Here is a 9,311-nt window from a genome sequence, read left to right as displayed (position 1 = left end):
AAGGCTGGTGCTACCAGTCCCTTGTGGGTATTTTACTGTCCCAGATTAGAGTCTATCCCACATCACACCAACCTCCCTTGTTCTCCAAGTGGCCCTATGTGTTACACACAAGAACAGATAACCAGATCCTAAAACTGGGAGCTCAGAAGCTAGTCCTCCAAACCAGGAGACTTGACAAGGTCAGGGAAGGGGTAGGGGTGCTAGAGCTTCAAGTGCAGGAGGGATCAAATAGACTGCATGTTCTAAATGTTCAAGGCTAACTAGTCAAGTTTGGGAATGGGGAGCTACATGGAGGGAGGCAAGAGAGAGAAAGAGAGAAAGAGAGAGAGAGAGAGAGAGAAAGAGAGCACGCAAGCGCCTCTTCTCTGAAACTGAAATCCTCCTCCTGGAGAAGCACACATCTGGAATTCATTCCCGGCAGCAACAAGCCATGGACCAGCTTTCTACCTGGACCCTGCCCAGCCACTGCGCTGGTGACTGAATGCAGGCTGTGCCTTGCGAGGGGCAGATAGAGTATTTCTCAGATAAATATTCCTGCCAAAGTTAGTTTTTGAGCCATGGCTCATAAATATACAGTATTCCAGCAAAAAAGTACAGAATGTCCTCTTGGGGTTGACAAGCAAATAGTTTCATAAATAACCCTCTTGACACGTGCAAGATGTTAACATTTTTGAGGTTTTGGGCAAGGGCAGACATGGATTTAATTGCTCGATTCAGTCTGGAGCCACACTAGACTTGGACATTACCTCTTGGGGGCCTATGGAAATGTTTTTCTTGGCTTGAGAGGGTTGGGGCTGCTTGTCAGCACTGGGGACAAAGATCTTTCCTCTGAAGATTCTGGGCCAGTGCAGAGCGCCGCACAGGTGAGTCTGACCAGATGGGCAGGGGAGGTGGTCCGCACTGGAGCAGAAACAAAATGCAGTCCCTGATGTGAGAGGAGGGCTGAGCAGAGCCACTATGTTGGCCGCCGTGGGGCATGTAGTGCCCAGCCCAGGCAGTGTTTACATGAAAGAGGGAGAGAATTCCCAAGAAGCTTCTTATTTTGATAGTAATTGAAAAAAAAAAATAAAAGAACAGAGAATTCTGGGCAGATCCCAGGGTGGTCAGATCAGACACTGACTCTGGGAGGCCGTTTGTGTCAGAAGCAGGACTGGATGTTTAGTAGCAGAAGCACAGTGGGTGTTCCGTGGGGCAGCCTGAGGTTTGGTGAAATGTGGTCCATACCGACCTATCGCATTGCTAGAACTCCCACCTCTAAAGTCTGCTGAGGCCCAGCCTATTCGCATTTAGTGTTATCCAGGCTCCGTGAATGAGGACGTTGCACCCAGAGCATCCTGACAATCGTGTATATGGCACTCTCAAGTTTCCCGAGCCCACATCCATAGCTGCACCTGAACCCCAAGTGTCCCTGTGAGATAAACAGGGCAGGCACTGCCACTTCCACTTTACAGAGAGGGACACAGAAACCAGGTGAGAGGAAGATGATTGCCCAGGGACCCCAGACTGTAAATGGCAGGGTGAGGATCTGCATTTGGGCCTCTGCCCTCTTGGACATCTGACAGCAAGTGGCTTGATTTATCAGACATGCTCAGAAAGCACAGAGCAGGAACAGGAGGAAAGGATCCTTGGAATGGGAAGATTTTGATGGGGGACCATGAGAGGGAGGCCAACAGCACCCAACTTTGGTGACGCCGTCACCAGGTGTCGGGAAGATAACTGGCCACATCAGTACCCACGCTCCCGCCCTGTGGCTGCAGCTGGTGGCAGACACACACTGCCATAACGTTCCAAGGTGTGAGAAGGGCCCTTGCAGGTCTCGATTACAGTACATCCGCAGATCATACGGCAGCCTGATCTAAAGACAGCTCTAAGTTTGCCTGGGAAGATAGCAGCCTTAAACATTGTTCAAAACAGGGTAAGAAATCTCTGCATCCTCTCATTTACTACAGTATTTCTATAATTGACTAAAAGGTCTGTATCAGTTTGCAGTGAGTGTTAAGATAAGATATTAAGTGCCCTGGCTGGTGTGGCTCAGTGGATTGAGCACCAGGCTGTGAACCCAAGGGTCACCAGTTCAATTCCCAGTCAGGACACATGCCTGGATTGTGGGCCAGGTCCCAAGTAGGGGGCACACGAGAGGCAACCACACACTGATGTTTCTCTCCCTCTCTTTCTCCCTCCCTTTCCCTCTCTCTAAAAATAAAATCTGGGGGGAAAAGATAAGATAATGGGAATAATCACTGTCCTCTGACAGCTGAGACAGGTGCCAGTACCTGAGTTAAGCACTTGGTATTTATACCCTGTTTATTGAGTGGGCTGAACTCAAGGGGGGGGCACAACAGGAGGTGATGTCTTTTGACCTCCAAAGCTGCACCCCTGAATGCTCTACAGACTCCCTTCCAGCCCCTGATGACATTTAAATTCATCCTGTTTACACACTGAAACCCATGCCAGCTAGCTCCAGTTGCCCCCATTTTAAAGATGAGGATACTGAGGCTCGGAGAGTTCAGTGACTTGTCAAATGACACACAGTAAGGCAGAGGAGGAGTCTGGGTTGGGTCTCCCTCTGGTCTGCCTGACCCCAAAGCCCGTGATCCTAGAAGGGGACATGGAGACAATGAGAAAGACACTAGCCAAAATGTCTGCAGACGTAGGTAAAGATAGATGTGGGGGGAGGATAAATTTTCAAATCTGTGTCCTGTTTATATTTGCCTTCTTTCAACTAACCCATCTCCTGCTTGTTGTCAAATTAGTAATTACACTCTCCTTGTGAACACAGAGTCTCCCTTTCAAAATGCATTCATGTCGGTGACTTCTTCATACGTGTCCCCTAAAATCAGGCAGTTGGAGCAGGGGCTGCATTATCGCCCCATTTTCAACAGGAGACTGAGACCAGTAAAGATGAGGGAGGATCCCGAAGCTCTGCCCTGCCAGGCAGGTGAACGGCAGAGCACAGACTGAGGATCCCATTCCTCCCTCCCGCAGAGTCCTCGCTCAAGTGAGACTCTCCACAGTCTGCTCAGGGAGGCCTCATGGAAAGCCAGTGTCCTTGGCTGCCCGTGAAGCCAAGTTCTGGCTGGGTGGTTTCTGTAGGCACAGGGGAGAGCCCTTTCCACCTGCCCAAGTCTTGCTTTTGTTCAGCTGCCCTGTCTGCACTCACTGTACATACTCATTTCCATGCACAGTTTTATTTTAAGGAGAAAGCCTAAGCACTGCTCCTCATATCCCCTTCCCCTCTGTCCACCAGAAGCCCAGAAGGAACTATGATTTCAGGAAGAGCTCCTATTTGTTGAGCACTTACTATGTGCTACATATGTGCTATGTGTTTCACAAGCATTTTTTGTTACTCCCTTCAATTACTGGAGAAAAAGGGACTTCTGGTCCATAGTTTTTTCTCTAAAACCTTGAGACCAGGTATATTTCAGAATTCAGCATTTTTCAGTTAAGACAGGGTGAGAAATCTCTCCATCCTCTCATTTACTATAGTATTTCTGTACATTGACTAAAAGGCCTATATCAGTTTCTAGTGCGCGTTAAGATAACATGTAGCAGCATCTCGTCATCAAACACATTCATATTTCTGTGGTAAAAGAGAGTAACAGTCCCAAAAGGTGGAGAAAATAAAGGCTATAAATAGCCTCATGTCCATGTAGGTCAGCTTTTGCCACTGGTAAATAAACTTGTGGTTTTCAGGGCTCTTTGGGTTGTGGAATCACAGATGAGGGATGGCCGTATTACTGTGCTCACTTTACAGATGTAGGTACAAAAGTTCAGAGACTTTCCATGACTCATCTAAACCAGAGGGCTGATGAGTAGCAGAGCTTAGGTACAAACCCAGGTCTCCTGACTCTTAGCACCTGCTCCATTAACCACAAGGCCTCCACGGCACATGTGTCTCTGGAAGCATCAGACATGAACACGTGCACCAACAAGCAGCTGTAACTGCCATTCATGAAGGGCAAGGGCAGCAGAACCTTTGGAACCTCTCGTGAACCAGCAACATCGGCATCACCTGGGAGCTTGCTGGAAATGCCAGATCTCAGGATTCCGAGTTAGAAATGCTCGATAACAAGCTTCCCGAATGGTTCCCTGGCGGAGCCCTGTTCATGCAGCTCTGACCTAACGCTCTTTTCTTAGATGATCTCGCTTAATCCTCACAACACCACTGCAAAGGAAGGCGCTGTTGTCTCATGTGAAGGCACTTATCCACCTTACATGGATAAGGAAAGTGAGATCCAGAAAGATTAAGTAACTGGCCCAGGGTCACAGAACAAGTCGGTTCCAGACATGGACGGGGTTGGCTGACTCCAGGGCCCAGGCTGCTCACCACTACATTGTCCTTTTACTTGCAGGCAGGACACGGAGCCTGGGACACCCTCAGGGGCTCCTCTTGATTTGTAAGGAGTGAGATGAAACTCAAATTGCAAATTGGTGGTTCCAAAGACACCTTTCTCTCCACTGCCCACCCACCTGCCCTCCCTCAGCAACTTTATCTGGCTATAGCAGCCGGAAGAGATGTTTGCATCTATTCTCGTTCTTCTCCTTGTGGGCACATGGTGCAATTTCACTTCCTTATCCCACTTGAACACAAGTAGGGCCATGTGACTTCCATTGGCCAATAAGTGTGAGTGAATGTGCTATGCGTCATTTCCAGGCTGATGCACTGAATGGTCAGTACCAGACAGTGCAGCACCTCCAACTCCTGCTATCATGGTCCTGGAAGCCCATATGGAGATGAGGCCTTTGTCAGCCTGGGTTCCTTAGAGATTGCAAGGAGCAGAGCCTCCACTAAACACACACTGAACGGAGAGCACAAATGAGAAACAAACCCTTGTGCTTTTAAGCCTCTGAGATGGGGGGTTGTTTGTTACCCTGGCATACCTTCGCCTATGCTGGCTGACTCTCTGCCTCCTCTTCCTTCACTCTGAAGCGACTGATTCATGCAGCAGAAATGCCAGCCAGCAGCTCTGTGGGTGGGAAAAAATGTACCTGCTTTTATGAACCTCAGCTAATAGCCTCTTTCTCTCTACTGTCTGTGAGGGTTCGTCTCTTTTGCCTCCTTTCTTACTCGGAGCCAAATTTATTTCTGCTTTGTTTTCCTTGTTGAACCTCTACAACTCCTTATTTTCCAAGGCTATTTTTAGTGGCTCCATTCTACCCTGAAGGAAATAGTTCACATCTTGGTGCCCATGGCTTTTTTAGCTCCTTTTAATGGGAGAGGATTGCACATATCAACAATTTTTTTAGTCACCATGTCATTTCCCCTAGAGGCTCAGAGAAGAACAAAATGTCTCCATCAAATGAATTTTGGATGTCAGTCTGCAACCTCCTCGTTGTACATGATCCTCCTCGGTGAGAACAAGGAGATGTTAACTTTCCATTGCTTCCTTCCTTCCGGAGGTTAAGCCTGTGTTCCTTATACCTGGTGATTTCCCAGGCCTACTCAATCAGTCTTTGGAAGTGGGGCTCAAACATCCATGGCTTTTACATGCTCCTTGGGTGACTTATTTAGAAACAATTTGAGGACAGGTGTTTGGGAAGTCTTGGTTTGGCAATGTATCCTACGTACTGAGTCACACGTTTGTTGTAACTCATCCCTGCTCATCAAGAGGCCACCATTGATAAGAAATATAACTGAAAGCAACATTCCCCAAGGATATTCATAGCAGCTTTATTCATAACTGCCAACAACTAGAAACAACGTCCTTCAGGAGGTGAATGGATCAATAAACTGTGGTACACCCAGGGAATAATATTATCCGGCACTAGGAAGAAGTGAGCTATCAAGCCATGAAAGGACAGAGAGAAACTTAAATGTATATTACTAAGTGAAAAGAGCCAACCTGAAAAGGCTACATATTGTATAATTCAAAATACCTGACACCTTGAATAAGGAAAAACTGTGGAGACAGTGAAAGGATAAATATTTCCCAGGGGTTGGGGAGAAAGGAGGGATGAGTAGGCAGAGCACAGAGGATTTTCAGGGCAGTGACACTATTCTCTGTGACTCTGTAATGATGGACACATGCCATTATGCATGTGTCCAAACCGACGGAATGTACGACACCAAGAATGAGCTCCGATGTAAAGTATGGACTTTGGGCGATAACGATGTACCCGTGTAGGCCCATGGATTGTAACAAACGTGCCACTCTGGCAGAGGATGCTGGTGGTGGGGGAGGCTGTATGTAGGTAGGGGCAGTGGTTATATGGGAGCTCCATGTAATTTCTGCTCATTTTGCTGTGAATGTAAAACTGCCCTAAAAAATAAAGTCTGTTAAAACAACAACATTCTCCTCCATGGATCTAGAGGAAATTATGTCACTCTGTGAGCAAGGCTGAGGGGAGAGCTGAACAACCTAGTTCTTCTGTGGGTTTGCCACTTGCCCCTCAGTGTTGTGCATCTTACCAGGCAGGTCAGTCAGGAAAACAGAAAGGTTAAGAGTGCGGCTGCGGTCGTGAGAAGAAGTGCTTAGCGTGTGGACGGGAAGAATCAGGATGAGCAAGGCCCTGTTTGTGGCAGATTGCGACCCATTTCTTGTCCAGCAATTTGCAGCCAGATTGCTACACTCTGTCATCTCGAGCGGATGTCGGGGAAGTTATGGCTTTGTGTTCTCTGAATTTGTTCTGTGGGGGTTGTGATCGCAATGGCTTGTGGGGACCAGGAAGGAAGTTAGAGGGAATCAGGCAAAAGGGCAGCATCATGTATCTCAGAAGCATCTGGAGAAGTCCAAACAGACCTTAGGTGAGGAGTTAAGAAATACATGGAATTTGATAAGTAGGAGATAAAAAGCCGAGGGAATAGACTGGGTAAGGGATAGGAAGCCGTAAGAAAATGTGACCAGTGAGGAAATCTTTTATCAGTTTTCTTCCACAGGGACAGCAGATGTGAAATGGGATAGCCACCCCAGGTCTGGTGGTGGCTGTGATAGTAAGGACCAAGTGGGGTAACTTGCCGGTGGTGGGAGGGAGGTGGTCAGCCAAGGATGCTACTGGCTCATCACTGGAACATGTGAAAAAGAGTTTAACCAGTTTTCACAAACATCCTCCAAAATCAACCTCTGAAACCGAGGATGTCCCATTCCTTGGAGAAGAAGAAACTGGTTACGACAGACAAGGAAGGAAGTATCTTCATCAGAAGACAATGCTGTCTTGTGCTTGTTACCCAAAAGAAATCCTTTCCTTTTCATCCCAGTTCTATTTCAATTTATTAGCCATCTAAACCTTTCCCTTGGATACAGCTTGTGACTATTTTAAGGGAACATCTGTTGACACTTAAAATAAATAAAAACAAAAAGATCAGCCTAGTTTGTGGATAGCTATGAAAAAATAATCAACAGTCAAGCTTACATTCATCCAAGAAGCAGAAATGTGCGGACTAGTGTTGCGACAGCAGAAACACACCAATGGTAACAGTGGTAGTGGTCCTAACAACAACGACAGGATAATAAAAGAGATGTTAGTAACTGCTAAATCTCTATGCTCCCGTCAAAGATTTGTTGCTGAGCAGGTCTGATCTGGGGCAAATTTTGTGGGCTTTCCAGCTCTCTTGTCTCTATATTATAACCCACCTTCAGCATAGGGTCTGGTATAGTTTATACTATAGTGTGAAAAAAACTGTGAATGTCACTGTGATGCCTGTTTTTATTTTATTGATGGAATTAAAGTTTAAGTCTGCTAACGTTGGACTTCAAAGTTGGGGTGGGGGTTAGGGGTGGTGTCTGGGTGGGTGCAGCCTGAATGATGTTGGGGCTTGTTAGGAGGGAATCATACTTGAACAAAAGAAAACCATTGCAAGCTGTAAAGGACCATTAGATGCCAAAACAAGTGAATTTTCTCATTCCAGGTGACCAAGGGCAGATGCTCACACCAGGGGAAGACTAGAGGGAGCTGGAGAAGCGAAGGCCAAAGGTGAATTACTAACTATTTCTAAGTATGGGAAATGCTACAGTGCAGAAGTTGAGACACAGCTGGTGTCTAGGGCCACCAAAGCCAGAAAAAGCAGCAGTAATGACAGCAGGAGGAGGAAGTTAACAAAGATATAGAATAAGATTAACTATAGAAGAGGGTGCAAAATAGTACTCATTTGTGCAGTTACGCAGCACATTGAGCACATACTATGCAGCAGGTACTGTGCTAGGTGTTGGGAGTATAAAAATAAAAGCCAAAGCCTCTGTCCCCAAGTGGCTCACAGAATCATGAGCCTGCTGGACTGTAAGCTCCTAAAGGCAGGAGCCCGTCAGCCTGGTCATTATGTCCCCAGATACAAACCTTCCTCCGAGTAGATGCCCAGTTGATACTTGTTGCCTGAATGGTTGAATTAAAGATCAAACCAGCAGGAGAAACAAAGTCCTCAGTCATCACAGGTGCTTCTCTCCAGCCTGGGGCTGATATATTTTTTCTGCCTGGAGGCAGGAGGGTGGCTGACTGAGATCTCTGCTCATCTAAAATCTCCACTTATCTTTAGGCCTGATTCCCTGGAGCACTGTTTTTGGAGAAAGTTACCTCCTCTTTGGAGAAGACCAAGTTGAATAAGTCAGACCTGAAACTTCCAGCCCTCCAAGGCAAGCTCTCTGGCCCCAGAGTTTATATTTAATTATATGTTGTCACCAGTCATCCGCTGCTCCAAGAACACGGAACACTGCTTCCAAAGGAGAGACCTTTTTTGGAGCTGCACTTCCCAAATCTTGACGACTGGCGTCAAAACAGCGCCTGGCAGTGTGACTGACAGCTCACACAGGCGAGCGGTGAGTGGCTGGAGTTGCTCAGCTCTGAGAAAGAACTGGAAGGCCTCCAGCCTCCTCCCCGCCCCTGTGAAGAAGTATGGAGGCCACAAAGTGTCCTGCATAATACTTGCATCTGGCTGGGCTTTGTGTGAATGCGAACCCCAGGCTCATCCTTTCTGTCCACCCAAAGCTACCGCCATTCCCTCAGAGCCCACGGGATGACACCCACTCAGCGGCCTTTCTGCCCCCAAGAGCTCCTCCCTGTTGCTTTGCCTTGCTTTTATTTTCACATTTCAATAAGCTCTTCTCATCTCATATTTATCAAATGCAATCACAGAGGGACCACTTAATTAACAGGCTGCCATTGTGTAGAGGATGATTTGGAAGCTTCAAGCCATTTACGAAACTTCACAGTGTTCCAGACGACAATAACGGGGGGCACACCATCTGGGAGGGAGCTTCCACTCAGGCAGAAGCCACTGTTTCCGTGATTAAGAACTTAATATTGTAACGTCATGGTATGCTGTGTCGCTTGGTTAGGAGAGAGACAGCCTTCCGAGTGAGTGAGTGTTCTCAGGTCTTGCC

At 47.2% G+C, this 9,311-nt stretch overlaps 1 long non-coding RNA gene across 1 annotated transcript; it reads left to right on the top strand.

Annotated features, from left to right (window-relative positions):
* The first annotated feature begins 742 nt into the window (after positions 1 to 742).
* On the top strand, positions 743 to 8,996 carry LOC123478319 (uncharacterized). Its single transcript, XR_006653487.1, has 3 exons — positions 743 to 863; positions 7,847 to 7,911; positions 8,468 to 8,996. It is a non-coding gene; the product is annotated as an uncharacterized lncRNA (long non-coding RNA).
* The last annotated feature ends 315 nt before the right edge of the window (positions 8,997 to 9,311 follow it).

Source organism: Desmodus rotundus, chromosome 6, assembly GCF_022682495.2.
Source record: "Desmodus rotundus isolate HL8 chromosome 6, HLdesRot8A.1, whole genome shotgun sequence".
NCBI lineage: Eukaryota > Metazoa > Chordata > Mammalia > Chiroptera > Phyllostomidae > Desmodus > Desmodus rotundus.
This window is presented reverse-complemented; position numbering and strand designations above follow the sequence as displayed.